At 40.8% G+C, this 22,076-nt stretch overlaps 1 protein-coding gene across 4 annotated transcripts in view; it reads left to right on the top strand.

The window, feature by feature from the left end:
* The window catches only part of CCSER2 (coiled-coil serine rich protein 2), a 140,044-nt gene that overhangs the window by 19,504 nt on the left and 98,464 nt on the right, over window positions 1-22,076 (top strand). The window contains exon 2 of one of the 4 annotated variants that reach the window (XM_060193588.1): window positions 16,414-16,563. The exons of the other annotated variants lie outside the window; for them this stretch is intronic. The gene's annotated coding sequence lies outside the window, so the exon portion shown is untranslated. The remainder of the gene's footprint in view (window positions 1-16,413; window positions 16,564-22,076) is intronic. 4 annotated transcript variants of the gene reach the window in all.

Raw genomic sequence — 22,076 nt, 5'->3', positions numbered from 1 at the left:
GCAGGGGAGGATCTGAAAGGAAGAAGAATAGATGGACCAGCTGAACAGAGAACATTTTATTCTCTGGTTCATATAGGAGAAAACAGAAAATGCTGACTAAAGACACAGGGTTCTGCTTGCCAAGGCTCTTTGACTGAATGGGGGCGCCTGCCGGTCGCTTGTTGGGAGTAGAACATTGGGCAGCTAGTCTTAGGTGGCTCAGTGATAACATGCGGGACAGGCCTTGTAAGCATGAACAGATCTCATCAACAAAACTGAGGAAAAACTACTTGCTGAGAGTCTGGAAGGACAACTGACGATTGCGCTTGATTTGGACTTCTCCAGATTCTACTTTGTGATTGCTACGAGGAGCCGTTCTGCTGGGGGTTGGGGGGAATTGAGCTTTACAGACTCAGAAGTACAGTTTCAGCATCTAATGTATAGAAAGTTGACTGGGATATTCTGAAAGCGTCATCTGTTTTTTCTCAGTAGAGATGCATTTCTCTTTTCTAGTTTTGTTTTGGGAGTACTTTATGCACATTCTCATTTAATCCTTTTCTCTTTGACTAGTTTAATTTAGCATTTTAAAATTACTTTTCACAATAAAATTATTCATTTTTAATTTGTTTACTAAGTTGACTATCCTTTACACAATTTTAAAGATTCCTTGATAATTGAGAACAAGGTTCTTTCTCGAGTATACGATATATGTGCATATATATTAATCATTGAAACATTCCTTACGCTGTACTCAGCAGCTGTTAGTATAGTCTAGATAGCAGTGTACTTTGATTTTTAAGGTGTGGTGGAGACTTCTTCTCAGCCTAAGCTGCCCTTTTTTACTTTCGTTTTACCACTAGGGTGGTCACTGGGACTCTGCGTCTACATGATTCTGTTGCTCCCCTCAGCCTCCCCGTTTTCCTTGATAGAGGGTGAGAAACGGGCTGAGAGAGACAGAAAGAAGGGGAGACACCGTTTTACTGCTCTACCACTTGTGAAGCTGCTCCTGGAGACATCTCCAGGTGCTGCCCTCTACTTCTTCTTCTAGCGTTTGCCCTTCTTCCGTAGCCAGTCAACAGCGTCAGGTTGAGCCTGATGTAAAGTTTCGAGACCCCCTTTGAATCTGGAGAGGTGGCAGTCGTTGACTATGTGGGTCATAGTCTGTCTGTAGCCGCAGGGGCAGTTCGGGTCGTCTCTGGCTCCCCAGCGATGGAACATAGCGGCGCACCGGCCATGGCCTGTTCGATAGCGATTGAGGAGGGCCCAATCATAACGTGCTAGGTCAAAGCCGGGGTGACGCTTGCAGGGGTCTGTGATGAGGTGTTTGTTCTTTACCTCAGCTGACTGCCAACTCTGTTTCCAAGAGTCTGGAACAGAGAAGTTCAGTGTAGGCGTAGGGGACCAGATTGGGTGACGAGACGTCAAGCGTTGGACAGGGTGGGTGAAGATATCCGCGTATATTGGCAGGTCCGGTCGAGCATAGACGTGGGAAATGAACTTAGATGATGCCGCATCCCGACGAATATCTGGTGGGGCGATGTTGCTAAGAGCTGGCAGCCATGAAACCGGGGTGGAACGGATGGTTCCAGAAATTATCCTCATGGAGGAATATAATTTGGAATCGACCAAGTGGACGTGGGGGCTACGGAACCATACTGGGGCACAGTATTCTGCAGTGGAATAGCATAATGCCAGAGATGATGATCGTAGTGTGGAAGCGCTCGCGCCCCATGAGGAGCTGGCCAGTCTTGCGATGATGTTATTCCTCGCGCCCACCTTTGCTGCAGTTTTTATGAGATGTTTGTGAAATGACAGAGTGCAATCGAGAGTAACGCCAAGATAGACTGGCTGGGCTTCATGCCGGATTCTCGTATTGCCGAGCTGCACATTAAGCTCACGCGAGGCCGAGCCCTCTACTGGTGAGCTATCCTGGCCCCTTCAGATTTCTGTCAGTCGTGTTTTAAAAAGTTGTGATCACTTATGTTATTGAAGTAAAATCTGGGGGATTGTACACCATAATTATCATTTTTACTTATCAGCAAACTCTAGGTGTTATGTATCTTTTGATATAAAATTAGAATTAGACTTTCTACATACTACTATGTCCTTGGCAAAAAAAAATAAATACCTTTAATAGAACCATAGTCATAATATTTTTTTCTTTTTTTTTTTGACTCTGATTTTTTTTTTTATTGGGGAATTAATGTTTTACATTCAACAGTAAGTACAATAGTTTGTACATGCATAACATTCCCCAGTTTCCCATATAACAATACAACCCCCATTAAGTCCTCTGAATCCTTCTTGGACCTGTATTCTCCCCACCCACCCACCCCAGAGTCTTTTACTTTGGTGTGATATGCCAATTCCAGTTCAGGTTCTACTTGTGTTTTCTTTTCTGATCTTGTTTTTCAACTTTGGCCTGAGGGTGAGATCATCCCATATTCATCCTTCTGTTTCTGACTTACTTCACTTAACATGAAGTTTTCAAGGTCCATCCAAGATTGGCTGAAAACAGTGAAGTCACCATTTTTTACAGCTGAGTAGTATTCCATTGTGTATATAGACCACAACTTGCTCAGCCACTCATCTGTTGTTGGACACCTGGGTTGCTTCCAGGTTTTGACTATTACAAATTGTGCTGCCAAGAACATATGTGTACACAGATCTTTTTGGATGGATGTGTTGGGTTCCTTAGGATATATTCCCAGGAGAGGAATTGCAGGGTCATAGGGTAGGTCCATTTCTAGCCTTCTGAGAGTTCTCCAGACTGTTCTCCACAGAGGTTGGACCAATTGACATTCCCACCAGCAGTGTAGGAGGGTTCCTTTGACCCCACACCCTCTCCAGCATTTGTTGCTGTTACCTTTTCTGATGTATGACTGTCTCACAGGAGTGAAGTGATATCTCATTGTTGTCTTGATTTGCATTTCTCTGACAATCAGAGACTTGGAGCATTTTGTCATGTTTCTTAGCCTTTTGGATCTCTTCTGTGGTGAATATTCTGTCCATGTCCTCCCCCCATTTTTGGATGGGGTTATTTGTTGTCTTGTTGTTGAATTTGGCAAGCTCTTTATATATGTTGGTTATTAAACTCTTATCTGATGTATGGCATGTAAAGATCTTCTACTCTGTGAGGGGTCTCTTGGTTTGGGTAGTGGTTTCTTTTGCTGTGAAGAAGCTTTTTAATTTGATGTAGTCCCATAGGTTTATACTTGCCTTAGTCTTCTTTGTAATTGGATTCGTTTCATTGACGATGTCTTTGAAATTTATGCGGAAAAGAGTTCTGCCAATATTTTCTTCTAAGTATCTGATAGTTTGTGGTCTAACATCCAAGTCCTTGATCCACTTGGAATTTACTTTTGTATTTGGTGAAATACAGTGGTTCAGTTTCATTCTTCTGCATGTTTCAACCCATTGTTTCCAACACCATTTGTTGAGGAGACTCTGCTTTCCCCATTGAATAGTCTGGGCCCCTTTGTCAAAGATTAGATGTGCATAGGTGTGGGGGCTCACTTCTGAGCTCTCAATTCTATTCCACTGGTCAGTGTGTCTATTCATGTTCCAGTACCAAGCAGTTCTGATGGAACCATAGTCCTAATATATGTAGATTTTTTTTTTTTAGTGACTTGTTTCTTCACTTGGAGCATTTATTGATTTATTATGGTGCACTTTAGGGATTGAAGTGGCAGGGAGAAGGCCCACCCAGTACAGCATGTATATTATTACCATGTGCAAGGATCATTTCAAGCTCTGGCAAGCATCCACATGCAGTCGATGAGAAACTTCACAAGTGGGGAAGCAGTGTTGCAGGTCACTTTCTCTCTCTCTCTCCTTTTCTATTTTCCCCTTCTCTTTTAATTTTTCTGTTTCTATTAAGAAGAAAAAAATGAAAAAAAAAAAAAGTAAAACAGCTACCAGGAGTGGTGGATTTATTTTGTAAACACTGAGCTGCATTGGAAACTTTTGTGGCAAAAATTAAAAAAAAAAAAATTCCATGGCCAGCAAAATAGAGTAGTGTGTCTGTGTTGCCAGTTGTGTGATCCAGGCTCACGCCTGTCCCCACCACATTGAATAAAGCTTCGTGCTATGACTTTTCCTCTCTTTCTGTTTGTTTCTCTTTGTATCTGAGAAAGTCAATGTGGAGTGCTGAAACCTCAGCAGTGACACAAACAAACAAACAAACAAAAACACCCATCCTTAAAATTGTGTGATCCTTGTTCACAAGGATCTCTGCCTAGAAGAAGAACACATTTAAAAAATTATGTTGACATAGTTTTTAGGATAAAATAGTTTGATAATTGTTGTGCTTAGAGGTTATTGGAAACATGTCAGGGGGCAAGGCAGTGGTGCACCTGGCTAAACACACACATTACACTGCACAAGGACCCAGGTTCAAGTCCCTGGTTCTTCACGAGTAAGCTTCACAAGTAGTGGGGAAGCTTCACGAGTGGTAAAGAAGTGCAGGTGCCTCTCTCCTTTTCTTTCTCCTACTCCCCTGTCAATTTCTCTCTGTCTCTATCCAAAGCAAGCAAACAAACAAACAAAAGACCCAACATGTCAGAGGAGCATCTATTCCAGACACATGTTATATGATAGGTTAGTTTTACAGTGAGATTTATTGCTTTATATTACAGGAGAAGAAAAATATAAGATTGTAAAGTTTTCATGTAGTGGTCTGATACAGCTCAGGGCCTAGGACATAGTCTAGCCTAGAATACGGTTGCACTTCTTGGGAAGGCGTAAGTTGCAAGAGCCTGTTATGGTTCTCTTGTCATGCCATCTTTTCACAGAGTTGTGTACGCATCTTATCTCCCTGATGGGGAGATTACTTTGGGTATTGGGAAAATATCTTCACTTTCTTTGACTCACTTTTCTTTTCTTCTCATTTGGCAAGTTAAGAAACAGAGGGGAGAGGAGGTAGGGAGAAAGAGACACCTGCAGCCCTGCTTTACCACTCAGGAAGCTTTGTTCCTGCAAGTGGGGATTAGGGGCTTGAACCTGGGTCCTTGAGCATGGTAATGTGTGTGCTCAACTTGGTGTGCCACTGCCTGGGCCCTTAGATTATTTTCCTAGATGATTTGTGATTTCCTAATACCAACATTATGGTTTATTAAAATATAGTTTCCAGAGAGACATTTTGAATTCAGGACCTCATGCTTGAGAGTCTAGTGCTTTATCCATTGCACCACCTCCCAGACCACCAAGGATTCTCTTTTTCTCCACACCCTGCCAGCACTATTATATCTGCTAAGAATAAATTTCTCATTTATGAGAGGAATGGGGGGCACACAAACCAGACATCACGTTGGTACATGTGCTGGTGGAGATGGAACTCCAGACCTCATGCTTGAGAGTCCAGTGCTTTACCCACTGCACCACCCCCTGGACCACAAGAATCAATTTCTTTTTTTTTTAAATATTTATTTTATTTATTCCCTTTTGTTGCCCCTGTTGTTTTATTGTTGTAGTTATTATTGTTGTCGCCATTGTTGGATAGGACAGAGAGAAATGGAGAAAGGAGGGAAAGACAGAGAGGGGGAGAGAAAGAGAGACACCTGCAGACCTGCTTCACTGCTTGTGAAGCGACTCCCCTGCAGGTGGGGAGCCAAGGCTTGAACCAGGATCCTTATGCCAATCCTTGTGCTTTGCGCCACCTGCGCTTAACCCGCTGCGCTACAGCTTGACTCCCCAAGAATCAATTTCTATGTAGTTTATTTTATTATGGTTTATTTATAGATATTGTCCTCAGGCACATTTTGCGATTCTCAAATGGAACGACAAAGTTTTTTCCCTTCAGAATTAATACTGGAGCAAGAATTGGAAAACACAGGAGGCGGGAAGGATAAGTACCTTGTTTTGATGTTTGTGCATAAAGGCTCTGTTGTCTTGGTAACTAGTAGCCACATCTAAATATTTAAATTTAATGACTTAAAATTGAATAAAAATAAATTTCTCTAGTCACCCTGACTCCATTCTAAGGGCTCAGTAAGATATATGTGACTGGTTAGTGCTATGTTGTTTAATCAGAGGATTAATCAGGAAAGAGATCTCCAACACTGCTCAGCTCTGGTTTACGGTGGTGTGGGGTATTGAACCTGGGACTTTGGAGCCTCAGGCATGAGAGTGTCTTTGCATATCCACTATGCTATCTACCCCCGCCCGGATAGAGGATGTTTCTATCATCACAGAAAGTTCTGTGACCCGTGGTGGGATAGCACATGCTATGGGATGACTCAGGAGACTGAAGACAGGTAATACAGTGGTTCTTCTGTGTGTTACTTTAGAGACTGAAGAAGAAAATCTTGAAAGGTGGGCATGAGAGAAAGGAGGTGTGTACATAAGGTGCCCCAAATACAAGCTTTGGGCTGACCGTCAGATGACAGTGTCTGCTAGGTCAGTGGGTAATGGAAGAGGCACTGAAAAAAGAAAGAAAAAGAAAGTCTTGGAGTGGGTGATTGCTGGTTTGCACAGTTGTGTTGGTGGAGTCTTAACATGTGAAGGAATACCTATACAGAAAACATTTCTTGGGAATTAGAATAGAATAGTTTATTCTGGTATATTTTCTTTCTTTATTATAGTTACTGTTTTGGGTAGAGACAAAAAGGTGGAGAGAGTGAACCTTCCTTTATTGTGGTAGTGGCCAGGCTCGGTGGTGAATCCACTGCTTCCAGTGGCTACTTTTCCCCCAATAGAGACAGAGAAATAGGTAGAGAGAAAAAGAAAAGAAGAAGAATAGGAGGAGAAACCGAAGCTTTACTGCTAGATGGGAACTGTGGGCTTGAACCTGGGTCCTCATGTGGTAATGTGTGCGCCCTTCCAAGTGTGCTACCACCTGTCTCTAGTACTTGTGTATTTGAAATCTTAAGTGTTCAGAGCATTTCACACGATGCGCGCGCGTGCGCGCGCGCACACACACACACACACACACACATCTAACTGAAACTAAAGTGTTCTAAAACTCACTGTGTTTGATGTCTTTGATATTTTTCTTTGTCTTTTTTAAAAATTTCTTTATTGGGTAATTAATGTTTACATTCGACAGTAAATATAATAGTTTGTACATGGATAACATTTCTCAGTTTTCCATATAACAGTACAACCCCTACTAGGTCCTCTGTCATCTTTTTTGGACCTGTCTTTGATATTTTTCATCCCATCTTATTTTTGTTGTAAATGTGGCAAGTACAGTGATTTATTATTAAGTAGGAAAAGCCTGCTTAAGATGTTACTATAGGGCTGGGGAGATAGCATAATGGTTATGCAAACAAACTCTTAAGCCTAATACACTGAAGGTACTAGGCTCAATCCTCAGAACCACCATAAGTCAGAGCTGAGCAGTGCTCTTGTAAAAAAAAAAAAAAAAAGAGAGAGAGAAAGTTACTATAATATAATGACTATACTATATATAATAAAGTTACTATAATATAGTTAATATTCTAAATATATTACAAAACATTTTGTTGAGGTTTTGCAAAATTAATTTGAAAAATCCAGCTGAAGGGTGGCAGTGATAGCATAATGGTTATACAAAGAGATTTTCCTGGTTGAGGCTCCAGGGTCCCAGAACTGAGCAGTGCTCTGGTGAAAAGAAAAAGTTATAGTAAAAAAATCCAGCTGAAACCACAAGGGCAACAAAATGGGAAGATAGCCTCCAGGAGTAGTGGATTTGTAATGCTGGCACCGAGCCCCAGTGATAATCCTGGAGGCAAAAAAAAAAAAAAAAATCCAGGTGAATACTGCAATGATTGTTGTGTCTAAGTGATGCTTGGTCTTAGTTTTCCTTACATTAGATAGCACGAAGCAACTCTATAGTACAGGTAATTTCATGTTGTTCTCTGTGTGTGTCCAGTGTGTTTCACCACTTCCAAGCTGTCTTTTCATACAGATGGAGAGGGATAGGGAGAGACACCTTACTCCCAGAGCTTTTCCCAGTGCTGTGGCTGCATGCTTGCCAAGACATAAGCCCTACCTGGTGGGCTAGCCCTAATTCATTTTCAGCTTTCTGAATGTTTTTTGCCTCCAGGGTTATCACCGGGGCTCCATGCCTACACTATGAATCCACTGCTCTTGGAGGCCATTTTTCCCATTTTGTTGCCTTTGGTGTTAATTGCTGTCCTTGTTGTTGGCTAGGAAAGAGAGAAATCGAGAGTGGAGGGGAAGACAGAGAGGGGAAGAGAAAGAGAGACACATGCAGACCTGCCTCACTGCTTGCGAAACAAACCCCTTGCAGGTTGGGAGCTGGGGTTCTAACCAGGATGCTTATGCTGGTCCTTGCGCTTCATGCCATGTGCACTTTTAACCCACAGCTTTACTACCGAGCTCCCTTCTTTTTTATCTTTATTAGAGAGAATTGGATCTTTCCACTCTCCTCATTCTGTGAGAAGAGTTTTCTAGGCTGGACCCAGGAGACACTGCAGCCCCACCTCTCATATGTTCTCTCAGATGTTAGGCTGGCCCAGCCCCCGGGAATCATTCTTCTGTATTCACTGACGTCTTTTGTGTGCTAGACTCGGTGTTAGGTGGGAGAATTTAAGAAGTCTTTTCATTATGCTACTGAACACATATTATATTTTCATTACATATATGTTTTAAAATACTTTTATTTTTTATTATTTTATTTGTAAAAATATATTATTTATTTTATTTTAATGAGATAGATACAGAAAGACATAAAGAGAAACACCAGTGCACTGCTCAACTCTGGCTTGTGGTGGTACTGGAGATTGAACCGGGTAACTTGGAGCTGCAGGCATGAAAGTCCTTTGCATAACCATTATGCTGTCTCCTTAGCTCTTGAAATAATTTTAAAATTAGTTGTATTGCCCATGTTTGGTTGAGTTGCTCAGCTTTGTGTGACTAAGTCACTTCCTTGTACAGCCCCAGTTTCCACAACCTGCTGTTGAATCAGTCCTAAGGTGGAGTGATTGCAACATACAGTTAATTCCTGGGTCAGGAGCTGAGCAGGGTGTCAGTCAAGCTGCCCCCTTCCCCTTCCCCTTCCCCTTCCCCTTCCCCTTCCCCTTCCCCTTCCCCTTCCCCTCCCCTTCCCCCTCCCCTCCCTCTCCCCTCCCCTCCCCCTCCCTTTCTCTTTCTTTTTTTCTTTCTTCTTCTTTTAAAAAATATTTTATTTTATTTTATTTTATTTTTGAGAGAGATGCAGAGAGAGAGAAAAACACCAGAACACTGCTCAACTCTGGCTTATGGTGATACAGGTGATTGAACCTGGGACCTTGGAGCCTTAGGCATGAAAGTCAGTTTGCGTAACCATTATGCTATTTCCCCCACCCACACCTTTCCTTTCTTCCTTTCTCTCTTTCTTTCTTTTAAAGTTTTATTTTATTTCTTTTATTTTTTATTATATTTATTTATTAGATAGATACAGCCAGAAATTGAGATGGAAGGGGAGATTAAGAGGGAGAGAGACACCTGCAGCACTGCTTCACCACTTGTAAGGCTTTCCCCTTGCAGGCAGGGACCAGGGCTCAAACCTGTGTCCTTGCACATTGTAGCATGTACGCTAAACCAGGTGCTCCACCGCCCGCCCTCCCTCCCTCCCTTCCTTCCTTCCTTCCTTCCTTCCTTCCTTCCTTCCTTCCTTTTTCCCTCTTTCTTTCTTCCTTTCTTTCTTCCTTTCTTAGGGCTCAAACCTGTGTCCTTGCGCATTGTAGCATGTACACTAAACCAGGTGCTCCACCACCCACCCACCCACCCTTCCTTCCTTCCTTCCTTCCTTCCTTCCTTCCTTCCTTCCTTCTTTCCTTCCTTCCTTCCTTCCTTCCTTCCTTCCTTCCTTCCTTCCTTCCTTCCTTCCTTTTTCCCCCTTTCTTTCTTCCTTTCTTTCTTAAGGCTCAAACCTGTGTCCTTGTGCATTGTAGCATGTACGCTAAACCAGGTGCTCCACCAACCTTCCTTCCTTCCTTCCTTCCTTCCTTCCTTCCTTCCTTCCTTCCTTCCCTCCTTCCCTCCTTCCCTCCCTCCTTTCTTTCCTTCTTTCTTTCTTTCTTTCTTTCTTTCTTTCTTTCTTTCTTTCTTTCTTTCTTTCTTTCTTTCTCCAGATCACTGATCAGCCTTGGCTTTTGGTGATGTGGGGGACTGAACCTGAGACTTCAGAGTGTCAGGCATGAGACTCTCTTTGTATAACCATTATACTGTCTACCCCCTCCCTGATGCTACCTTTTCTTGACTGACTTTACAGCAGGACTTCTGCTTTGTTTTCCTGTCTGATCTCTGTTTTAGCTGTAGGTTATTTTCCTTGTAATGTCAGTCCAGCCCTTTTTTTTTTTTCCTTTTTCTTTCTTTCTTACTAGATGGAGGTAGCCTTCTAGCACATTGTCTTCTTGTTGCTTGTTTTTCTTCACCTCAGTAGTTTGGAAGGTACATAGCACTACAACATCGGGCATCCTATGTGTGTTTCGGTTCTCATTGGCACATCTGTTTAAAATCTTGCAGTCCCCAGAGCCCTTACCCCACTAGAAAAAAGATAGAAACAGGCTGGTGGTATGGATCTACCTGCCAATACCCATGTCTAGCAGAGAAACAATTACAGAAGCCAGACCTTCCACCTTCTGCATCCATAGAGATTTTTGGTCCATACTCCCAGAGGGATAAAGAAAAGGGAAGCTTCCCATGGAGGGGATGGGATGTGGAACTCTGGTGGTGGGAATTGTATCTTTTTTTTTTTTTTATTGTTATCTTTATCTATTGGATAGAGACAGCCAGAAATAGAGGGGAAGGGGAGACAGAGAGGGAGAGAGACAGAGACAGAGAAAAGCATGCAGACCTACTTCACCACTTGTGAAACTTTCCCCCTGCAGGTGAGGACCGGGAGCTTGAACCCAGGTCCTTGCACACTGTAACATGTGCGCTCAACCAGGTGCACCACCACCCGGCCCCAAATTGTACCCTTCTTATCCTACAAACTTGTCAGTCATTATTAAATCACTAATAAAATTTGTAGTCAGAATAGCCCTTCAAAAGTCAAATGGTGTGGCTAGGCAAGTGTCTTAGTAGTCAGAACACTCTACTTCCATTTGTAAGGTCCTTAAGTTGATTGCTTGCAGCCCATATGCTGGAGTTATACTTCTACTTTCTTCTTTTAAGTCATGATAGTTCTTTTATTAGTTTGTAAATAAACTCTCTTAGCAAAGACACTTTTACTGCTTGATAGGATGGAAAGTAGCTTTTGTGAAGTCAAGATGCTATGCAATTTAAGAAAAATAGCAATAATCCCCAAGATGTGTAGAAATAGGTTTTCTTTAATTTTATTTATTTATTACTGGATAGAGACAGAGAAGATGAGAGGGGATTGGAAGATAGAGAGAGAGAGAAACAGAGAGACACCTATAGCCCTGCTTCGCCACTCCTGAAGCTTTTCCTGTGCAGATGGGGACCAGGTACTTGTATACTATATTGTGTGCATATAACTAGGTGTACCACCACCTGGCCCCAAAATACATTCTTTTTCTTGCCTCCAGGGGCATCACTGGGGCTCGGTGCCTGCACCACAGATTCACTGCTCCCGGAGGCCATTTTTCCCCTATTTTTGTTGTCCTTTTTGTTATTGTTGTTATTGGTGTTGGATAGGATAGAAAGAAAGCAGAGCTTTCACTGCTTGTGAGGGTGACCCCTGCAGGTGGGGAGCCAGGAGCTTGCACTGGGATCCTAGAACAGGTCCTTGAACGTTGTGCCATGTGCACTGTGCTACTGCCCAGCCCCTCAAAATGCATTTTCTAATGCCATGATTTAGACATACTAACAGAAATCTGGGAGTAACGCTCAGTCACCTCCATGTGATTCTGATGAACACTGACATTGGTTCTGTTCTTACTGCTGTTACCATAGTGGGGTATACAAGTGATATTGTGCTGCTGAGAACTCGTAAAGAGTCTCTGTGCTGATTGAAGGGCATGACTAATCTCTGGAAACTTATCAGTACAGAGGTCTAAATATGTATGATGTTATATATATAAATACAGCAGATACATGTTATTAAACTTCTGTTTTTCTCTTGTTAATTTGTCTTTTGTTAGAAGGGTTCTCAGCCAAGAGCATAGAAAGGTAGAGGGAAGATAATTTTTCTCTCCTCCATATTAGGTATGAGTAACATTCACTGTAGCTTCTAAGTCCTAAATAGAAGGTGAAGTCTTGACTCCCTACATCCCTGCACTCGCTACCTTTTATAATTTAGTTAAAGGAAATTTACTAGAACAGGCCGGTAGAGAGAAACACTAAATTATCACATGCTGTGATTCAGCAAGCAACTGATGTTTGTAAAACATTGATGCCTGATTGCTGCTGTCTGCTGTTCTGAAAGGTGCTGTAGCCACTGAGGTGTATATTTGTCCATTACCCAAGCAACTTGGCATCTGTCATCTTCACTAGCTTCAGCACTTTAATCTCATTTCCATGCCCAGCACACTGAATTTTATTTGAGTTAAATGGTAACAGCCAGATCTCTTACTGTCTGCTAGAGCTCTCCTTGTTCCTTAAATTAAAATGCCAGGGGCATTTTTTGAATATACTTTGAATATACATTTCCTTTAAAAAAAAACTATTTATTATTGGATAGAGACAGAGAGAAATTGAGAGGGGAGGAAGAGATAGAGATGGAGAGAGACAGAGATACACTTGTAGCCCTGCTTCACCACTTGTGAAGCTTTTCCTCTGCAGCTCGGGACCAGGGGCTTGAACCTGGGTCCATGATCACTGTAATGTGAGCACTTAACCACTACCACCTGGCCCCTGAATATACATTTCCCAGCAGACTCCTTCATTTCATCCAGAGTGTGAGAGAGAAGAGAGAGACAAAATAGAGATGCCTTTAGCACTGTTTCACCACTTGTAATGCTCCACCTCCCCACCACGTAGGTGGAGATCAAGGATTTATTTTATTTTATTTAAAGATTATCTTTTTTAAAAATTTTATTTATTTTTCCTTTTGTTGCCCTTTGTTGTTATTGATGTCGTCGTTAAGATAGGACAGAGAGAAATGGAGAGGAGAGGAAGACAGGGGGGAGAGAAAGGTAGACACCTGCAGACATGTTTCACCGTCTGTGAAGGGACTCCCCTGCAGTTGGGAATCCCGGGGCTCAAACCAGGATCCTTAAGCTGGTTCTTGTGCTTTGCGCCACGTGTGTGCGCTTAACCTGCTGCACTACCACTGGATTCCTAAGTGTTTATTTTTTAAATATTTTATTTATTCATAAAGGAGATAGGAAGAGAGAGACAGAGAAAACCAGACATTCTGGTACATGTGCTACCAGGGATTAAACTCAAGACCTCACACTTGAGAGTCTAATGCTTTATCCACTGTGCCACCTCCCAGACCACGAGATCAAGGACTTTAACTCGGGCTTTGTTCTTAGTATCTTGTACATTTTACCAAGTGTGCTACCACCCAATCCCAGAATATACATTTAACATAATTATTTTATGTTCCTAAGCCACAAATAAATTTTGAGCTCAATTTTTAATAAGTTGCTTTGATCTTCATGTGTATAAGAACTATTGCTGAAGGATAATTAAATCATCTTGAAAAACAATGCTTTGTGTTAAAATTAGTGTGTACCCTATAAAACTGTAACAAATTTGGAATGAAGTTTTTAACCATTACTTTTGGCTGATTTTTTTTGCTTATAACTGCTGTCATAAAGCTTCTGAATCAAGTTGTACCACAGATAACAGAAAAGAGGATACAGGAGAAGAGTTAAGTAACTCTGGGCAAAAGTAATTAAAACAAAACAAATAAACAACAAAATAATGTAGTTACCAGTATGTGGAAGCAAGTTTCAAAAAGTGGCTAGTTCTGGGCATGTAGTCACCATAATTGTTCAGTGAAGTGCTCTGGGTTGGACTGATTAGTAATCAAATCATGCCTCTATAAATTCCTAAAATGCAGACTATTTATACCTTCAGAAAAGCTATTTCAAAAGCTAAAAAAAGAATATGAGTGGGCAGTTCCTCAGGTGATAAGGAATGAGTTTGAGGAAGTCAAAGCTTTCTCTGTTCTTTGGTAAAACTCCTGCAATTAGTTTTGGTTCTCCTCCTCTGCCTCTGTTCCTTGTGCTTCTCCCTAACTTCCCTCTTGTCTCTAGCTGTTAGCCTCCCAGAATATTCCATTCTTGGCCAGGGAGGCAGCCTCCAAGGGGCCCCGGAACCCTAATCCGTTTTAGTAGTTGATGAACGTGACATTGGACAGTTATTTTAGCTTTTTGAGTCCTTAGGATCAAAGCTAACACCACATACTGTTATGAAAATTCAAAAATGCTGTTTCCTCTTTTTTCCTTCTTTACCCAATTGTGAATTCCTTTTAAAAGGAGAAAAAAAAAACTTTACTAGTGTCCATTTTATTTCATTATTTTTATTGCGTTTTAAATGGGGATTAACAAGAAACTTTGACAATTCTTTTGAAGTTAAACAGCAGTACTGTAAATGTGCTATACTTTTAAAACCTGTTTTATAGAGAGTCTTAGACATTTCCATACCTGTACCAGGTGTAATTTTTAGTCCAGTATTAAATTAAAATTCACATACAATATCAAAGTATTTCATTGGTGATTATATTGCTAGATTATATAACCAACATACATCTATTTTTTCAAATTATGATAAATTTTTAAATATTCCCTTTTGTTGCCCTTGTTTTATTGTTATCGTTGTTGTTGGATAGGACAGAGAGAAATGGAGAGAGGAGGGGAAGACAGAGAGGGGGAGAGAAAGATAGACACCTGCAGACTTGCTTCACCACCTGTGAAGCGACTTCCCTGCAAGTAGGGAGCCAGGGGCTCCAACCAGAATCCTTATGGTGGTTCTTGCACTTTGCGCCACATGCGCTACTGCCTGACTCTCTAAATTATGATATTTTTTAAATTTATAAAATATAAATATTGACAAGGTCAGGATAATAGTGGTGCAATTTCACACAGTTCCCACCACCAGAACTCCATATCCCATCCCCTCCCTTGATAGCTTTCCAATACTTTATCCCTCTGGGAGTATGGACCCAGGGTCATTATTGGGGTGCAGAAGGTGGAAGATCTGTCTTCTGTTATTGCTTCTCGGCTGAACTTGGGCATTGATCCATACTCCCAGCCCGTGTCTCTCTTCCCTAGTGGGGCAGGGCTCTGGGGAGATGGGGCTCCAACACACATTGGTGAGGTCATCTGTCCAGGGATGTCAAGCTGCCATCATGTTAGCATCTGGAACCTGGTGGCTGAAAAAGCATTAAGATATAAAGCCGAACAAATTGTTAAATAATCAGGAACCTAAAGGCAAGATTATTGCAGTTTTGCCTGAGCCTGACAGCTAACATGCAGGTGGACCCAAGGTATTGTCTGGGGAGATGGTGTCATAGTTGGAAAAAGGACTAGAAAGCTGGATTAGGGAAGAGAGTAGCTTGGAAATATGGGAAATGTATAAAAATATTGTTAACTACTGTGGGAGTCGGGTGGTAGCACAGTGGGTTAAGAGCAAATGGCGCAAAGCTCAAGGACAATGTAAGGACCGCGGTTCGAGCCTCCGGGGTCCCCACCTGCAGGGGAGTCACTTCACAGGCGGTGAAGCAGGTCTGCAGGTGTCTGTCTTTCTCTCCCCCTCTCTGTCTTCCCCTCCTCTCTCCATTTCTCTCTGTCCTATCTAACAACGAAGACAGACTACAGTAATAACTACAACAATAAAACAAGGGCAACAAAAAAGGGAATAAATAAATAAATAAATATTGAAAAAAACTGTTAACTATAAACCCCATCAATGTTATCTGGGACCCATATTCATCTCAGGAGCCTTTGTAACCTCTGCATCCTGTAGATCTGAGCTCATGTTCTGTGGTCACAGCTAGGAATATTCTAGGCTACACTAATTTCAGGACTAGTCTTCCTTGAGTGGTAGAGTATGTTGCCCAACCTCCCTTTGATGATTGGGGCTGTTCCTACATTGTTGATCCACACTGAGGGCAAGGTCCTATGGGGCCCACAAAGGGGTCCATTATGTTGTTCCTGATGGAGATGACCAGTGACAGTGGCGAGAGGGATCTGTTAGAGGTCTAGGCCCATCATGTCTGTGTGGAAATCCCAGAACTCTCTGACGAGGGTCTGGGTGATGGGGTGGCCTGGTAGTGACCAAAGAGCCATCACTGAAGTATGCTCATCTCTTGTACTTATCCAGCTTTTGTAAACCTTACTTTGTCTGACCAGGTTAGCCTTGGAGTGACTGAGGGAAGTGAAATAGGTAGTAGTTGAGGAGGGTATCCAGGTCTAAGTAGAAACTATTTGATTAGGTACCTTATGGTATCTTGTTTAGGTCTTTCTATTTGCTTGCTGCATTTAGTGACTCACTGCAGACTTGTGCACTTTTGCTGTAAGGTATGTATTTTCCCCCAATGTATGGAGACATGTGTACATATGCCCTATCTCATGGGTCCTGTTCTATATCTAGGTTTTGAGGCTTTGTTAGGAAGTGCACCACCTGAAATGGAATCAAGAAGTTCCTACAAGCTAGGAGAGGTCTCACCAGAGGAATGAAGCTGGAGGGTTGACATTCCATGCCTGATGTATCTGGACACAGTCTGAAGTGAAACATGCTGAGGTGGTACTGGTTTCACTGATTGTGACAATTTTTTACTCTGGTTTCTGACAATTTTTAATCACTTAGTAGAATGCATATCTCATAAAGTACATTCAAGACAATCCAGCTACTAACATGAGACAGATTTACAGTGTCTATTTTGTTTTAAAGTCATGATCACATGTAATAGTTTCATGACTAGTTAAAGGCAGAAGGCAATTCATCTATATATAAAGTAACAAACATAATATAAGCAGATCATGGAAACTTTACTGTTGACCGATCAGATTATCTTAGTCTCAGATCTTAGTCCAAAATGAATACATTAAAAAAAATACATATATATATTATTGGATAGAGACAAAGACAAATTAAGGGGGGAGGAGAAAGAGACACCTGCAGCCCTGCTTCACCACTCATGAAGCTTTCCCCTGCAGGTAGAGACCAAGGGCTTAAACTTGGATCCTTGTGCACCATAATGTGAGCACTTAACCAGGTACGCTGCCACCTGGCCCCTCCTTTTTGTTGTAACAAAGAGATTCTTGATTGGAAATAGTTAATTCCAGCTCTAACCCTCCCAGGCGCTCTCTCTCCTAAGTAGTAGTAGCATTTCAGGGTGTTAAAGTCACAGTGTGTCTTTCTTGAGAGTATGTCCTGACCTCTAAATCATTAATACTTAAGATGTTCCTGGAGTCAGGAGGTAGTGCAGCAGGCTAAGTGCACATGGTACAAAACTCAAGGACCACCATAAGGATCCCGGTTTGAGCCCCCGGCTCCCCACCTGCAGGGGAGTCGCTTCACAAGCGGTAAGCAGGTCTGCAGATGTCTTATCTTTCCCCCCTCTGTCTTCCCCTCCTCTCTCCATTTCTCTCTGTCCTATCCAACAACAACAACATCAATAATAATAATAGCTACAATAATAAAACAAGGGCAACAAAAGGGAATAAGTAAATAAATATAAAATTTTTTTTTAAATACTTAAGATGTTCCTGGGAGATAACATGTATCCCCCTCATTTTAGACAATAGGATAGAGGTTCATGGAGAGAAAGAATAGAATGTTTTGTTCTCAATCTATTTATGACATGCCAGGGACCTTTCAGGCTGGAAGAGTGACTCTAGAGGACAGGACTGTTCACATGTGTTATTTGGCTATTTGCAAAATGAGTCTTTTGTTTAATATGCTTGGGATCATGTCACTGGTGATTTTGAAAGTGTGTGTATCAGTGTGCTTTGTAGAAAAGATTATCATAAAAAATGTGAATGAAAAGTGTTCATTTGACAGCACATGTACTAAACTTGAAGCAATGAAAATTAGCCCCTGTGTGAGGATGATTAGTGCAGATTCATGAAGCTTTCCACAGTAAAAAGCAAAAAATGGCACTGGCAGTTTTATCTGGCATGATATTGCCACTGTGCTTTTTTCTGCTGGAACAGATATGACTGTTATCTGAGCATGATACTTGAGAGTCTAGATTCAGCTCCACAACGCCTTCTAACACGTTGCTCAAAGCAGTTATTACCCTCCAATCACAGCCCCACAAAGCTGTTCTTTTTTCAGTTTTGACTAATTATAAAGTTAAATCGCACTAAGAAATTATAAATGTGTTTGTCAAATCTGTGGTCCTGTAGCAAGGTATAAAGCTCATAGGATTCTGTTCAGTTTCTCAATGAGCTCACCTTTTTACAGGTCAAATAGATTTGCATAGTCACAAAACAGACTCAGTTATGCTATTGGTGTAAAGGGAGATACAGAAGGACATGAGAAAATATTAACTGGGAAATGTTAAGGGAGTAGTGATTTTGAACTTTGAGGGTAGGACTTTTTACCTTTTTTAAAATTTTTATTATTATTTTTAAGATTTTATTTATTTTATTAAGGAGAAAGATAGAAGGAGAGAGAGAAAGAACCAGACATCACTCTGGTACATATGCTGCCAGGGTACATGGCATCACTCTAGTACATGTGCTCCCCTCCTCCGACCCCAGAGTCTTTTACTTTGAGAGCTTGTTTAATTTTTTAAAAAAATTTTTGCCTCCAGGGTTATTGCTGGGGCTTATATATGTTAGTTTTCCATACTTTCACTTTGAGTCTATATATATTTGTCTTGTTGAGTTAGGTGGGTTTTCTATAGACAACATATGGCTGGATTGTGTTTTCTGATCCATCTTCCTACTCTGTGTCTTTTAATAGGTGAATTCAGGCCATTGACATTTATTGATATTATAGAATGAACATAGTTTAATGCCATTATTCTATAATTTTAGAGCGTTCTGATATATGGCATGTTTATGATGCTGTGATTGTTTATAAGAGACCTTTCAGAACTTCTTGCGGGGCAGGTTTAGTGATAGTTGATTCCTTCAACTGTTGCTTATCTGAGAAGGTTTTTGTGCCTCCATCAAGTCTGAATGACAGTCTAGCGGATACAGTAGTCTTGGCTGAAAGCCTTTCTCACTGAGTGCTTGGCATATATCTTGCCATTCTCTTCTGGCCTTTAGTGTCTGTGTGGAGAAATCTGCTGCTGATCTTATGGGTTTTCCTCTTTTGGTAACTCTCTGTTTTTCTCTTGCAGTGTTCAGGATCCTTTCTTTATCCTTACTCCTTTTCATTCCAAATATGATGTATCTTGGTCTTGTATCTTTAAGTCTATGTTAGTTCCGTGCGGGGGGAGTCGGGCAGTAGCGCAGCAGATTAAGTGCACGTAATACAAAGCGCAAGGATCAGTATAAGGATCCCGGTTTGAGCCCCCGGCTCCCCACCTGCAGGGGAGTCGCTTCAAAAGTGGTGAAGCAGGTCTGCAGGTGTCTTATCTTTCCCCCTCTCTGTCTTCCCCTCCTCTCTCCATTTCTCTCTGTCCTATCCAACAACAACATCAATAACAACAATAATAATTACAACAATAAAACAAGGGCAACAAAAGGGAATGAATAAATAAATATTAAAAAAATTTTAATTCTGTTTGGGATCCTATGAGCTTCTTGAACCTTTATTATCTTTATTTATTGTATAGGGACAGCCAGAAATCGAGAAGGGGGAATTAGTAGAAAGGGAGAGATAGACACCTGCAACCCTACTTCACCACTCATGAAGTTTTTCCCCTGCAAGTGGGGATCAGGGGCTTGAACCCAGGTCCTTGTGCACTGTGATGTGTGCACATAACCAAGTGTGTGTCCACCTGGCCCCATCTTTACAGTTTTAACAAAGGCAGCAAAGGTAGAAAATGAATGACAGTACATCTTGACTAAATGTAAATTGATATGACAATGATAGGGCTGACTCATATAAACACACACACTTTCTTTTTAGATTTTTTATTATCTTTATTTATTTATTGGATAGAGATAGCCAGAAGGTGAGAGGAAGGTGGGGATAGGAAGGGAGACAGAGAGATACCTTGCTTCATGATTCACAAAGCTTTCCCTTACAGATGGGGACCGGGGCTCAAACCTGGGTCCTTGCACATTGTAACATGTGTGTTACATGTGTGTTTAACCAGGTGCGCCACCACCTTGCCCCGTATAAATGCTTTATGTCTGTAAAGTAAATTTTGGATTTTATTTTGTTGTTCATCTACTGCAAATAGTTTTTAATCAGTAGGATGGTATGGTTAGATCTGTACTTAAACAGAATAAATGTTGACAATTTAAATAGAATATTGAAGTCTGGACTTAATATAGGAAACTTAAAGAATGAGTTGATACCAAGAAGGATGACAGAGGACCTAGTGGGGGTTGTACTGTTATACAGGAAACTGGGGAATGTTATGAATGTACAAACTATTGTATTTACTGTTGAATGTAAAACATTAATTTCCCAATAAAGAAAAAAAAAGAATGAGTTGATAAAGGTAAAAGACTAGAATTGTGGGACAGAAGTGAATTTAAGTATGTTTTAATAAAACTTTACATGTGATGCATATTAAATTGAAATTATGTTATCTGGGAGGTGGTGCAGTAGATAAAGCACAAGACCATCAAGCATGAGGACCTGAGTTTGATCCCAGCAGTACGTGTACCAGAGTGATATCTGACTCTTTCTTTCTGTCTGCCTATCTTCTTTATGAATTAAAAAAAAAAAAAAGAAAAGAAAGAATTGAGGTTGAGGTCTGGAAATTGAAATGGTAATATATGAAGAAATAATTTCTGTTGAATAATTGTTTTTTTTTTTATCCAGACAGCTCCTGTTTTTGTCTTTTAGATTGATTTTTATATAGTTATAACACTTTTTCTTAGTTTGAACAACGTCTTGATGGGAGTATTTTTTAATTTTTAATTTTAATTTTTATTATTTTTAAAATATATATTTTTATTTATTATTAGAGACAGAGAGAAATTGAGAGGAGTGGGGGAGATAGAGAGGGAGAGGAAGACAGAGAGACACCTGCAGACCTGCTTCACCACTTAGGAAGCTTTCTTCCTATAGGTGGGGACCAGGGGCTTGAACCTGGAACCTTGTACACTATAATGTGTGCACATAACCAGGTGCACCACCACCTAGCCCCTATTTTTATTTTTATATTACAGAATTACATGTTGACAGAGGTTTGAATCCACACCATTCTCACCATCAGTGTTCTGAATCTTCACTCTCCCCACTGCAATCCACCCCAGTTCCCCTAAGGTTGTAGACATGAGCCAACCAACTTCTCTGAACTATCTGTCCACATTTATACATAGTTGCCCCCTTCTCTGAGTGTAGTATATTCTTCTAGGGCCTCTAGACTCTTTCATCAAATTAGAAAAATGCCATAGGAGCTCACAAGTTTTCTTGAACACTTGCCTCACTGAGGGTTTCAAAGTTTCTGAAAAAAAAAGTTTTCTTTTCAAAGTTTTTTTTCTAAGAAAAAATATTTTCTTAGATTTTTTCGAAGACATGTCAGAAAAGCTCTTTCTGTTCAATCTAGAGGCAGTTAAGCGTGTTCAAGTTTTACTGTTTTTCTTTCTTCTTTCCTTTCTGTTTACCAGAGCACTGCTCAACTTTGGCTTATGCTGGTGCAGGGAATTGAACCTAGGACTTTGGAGCATCAGGCATGAGAGTGTCTTTGCATAACCACTATGCTGTCTACCCCTGCCATAGAGAGTCTTTTTTTTTTTAAATTTCTTTATTGGGGAATTAATGTTTTACATTCAACAGTAAATACAATAGTTTGTACATGCATAACATTTCCCAGTTTTCCACATAACAACAAGCCCCACTAGGTTCTCTGTCATCCTTTTTGGACCTGTATTTCCCACCCCACCCTACCCCAGAGTCTTTACTTTGGTGCAGAGATTGCTTTTTAATAGAAGTGTAGTGCTCATATAATGATCTTAATAGTAGGGAAAGTATTTCAATGCTTATACCTCATCTTCATAATCTCATCATATAATCCCATACTTTATTAGATATCCTAATAGAAGACATTTTGTTGTTTCTGGTCTTATGTCCTTATGTATGCATTGAACTGTTTTATATCATCTTTAAACAAATTTTAGAGTGCAATTAGTGGACTAGTCAACTTTATTAAATAATTATGCATGTCAGTTAACCAT

Source organism: Erinaceus europaeus, chromosome 1 (genome assembly GCF_950295315.1).
Source record: "Erinaceus europaeus chromosome 1, mEriEur2.1, whole genome shotgun sequence".
Classification (NCBI taxonomy): Eukaryota; Metazoa; Chordata; class Mammalia; order Eulipotyphla; family Erinaceidae; genus Erinaceus; species Erinaceus europaeus.
The sequence above is the reverse complement of the archived record's forward strand: the minus strand, read 5'-3'. Positions and strand labels throughout refer to the sequence as shown.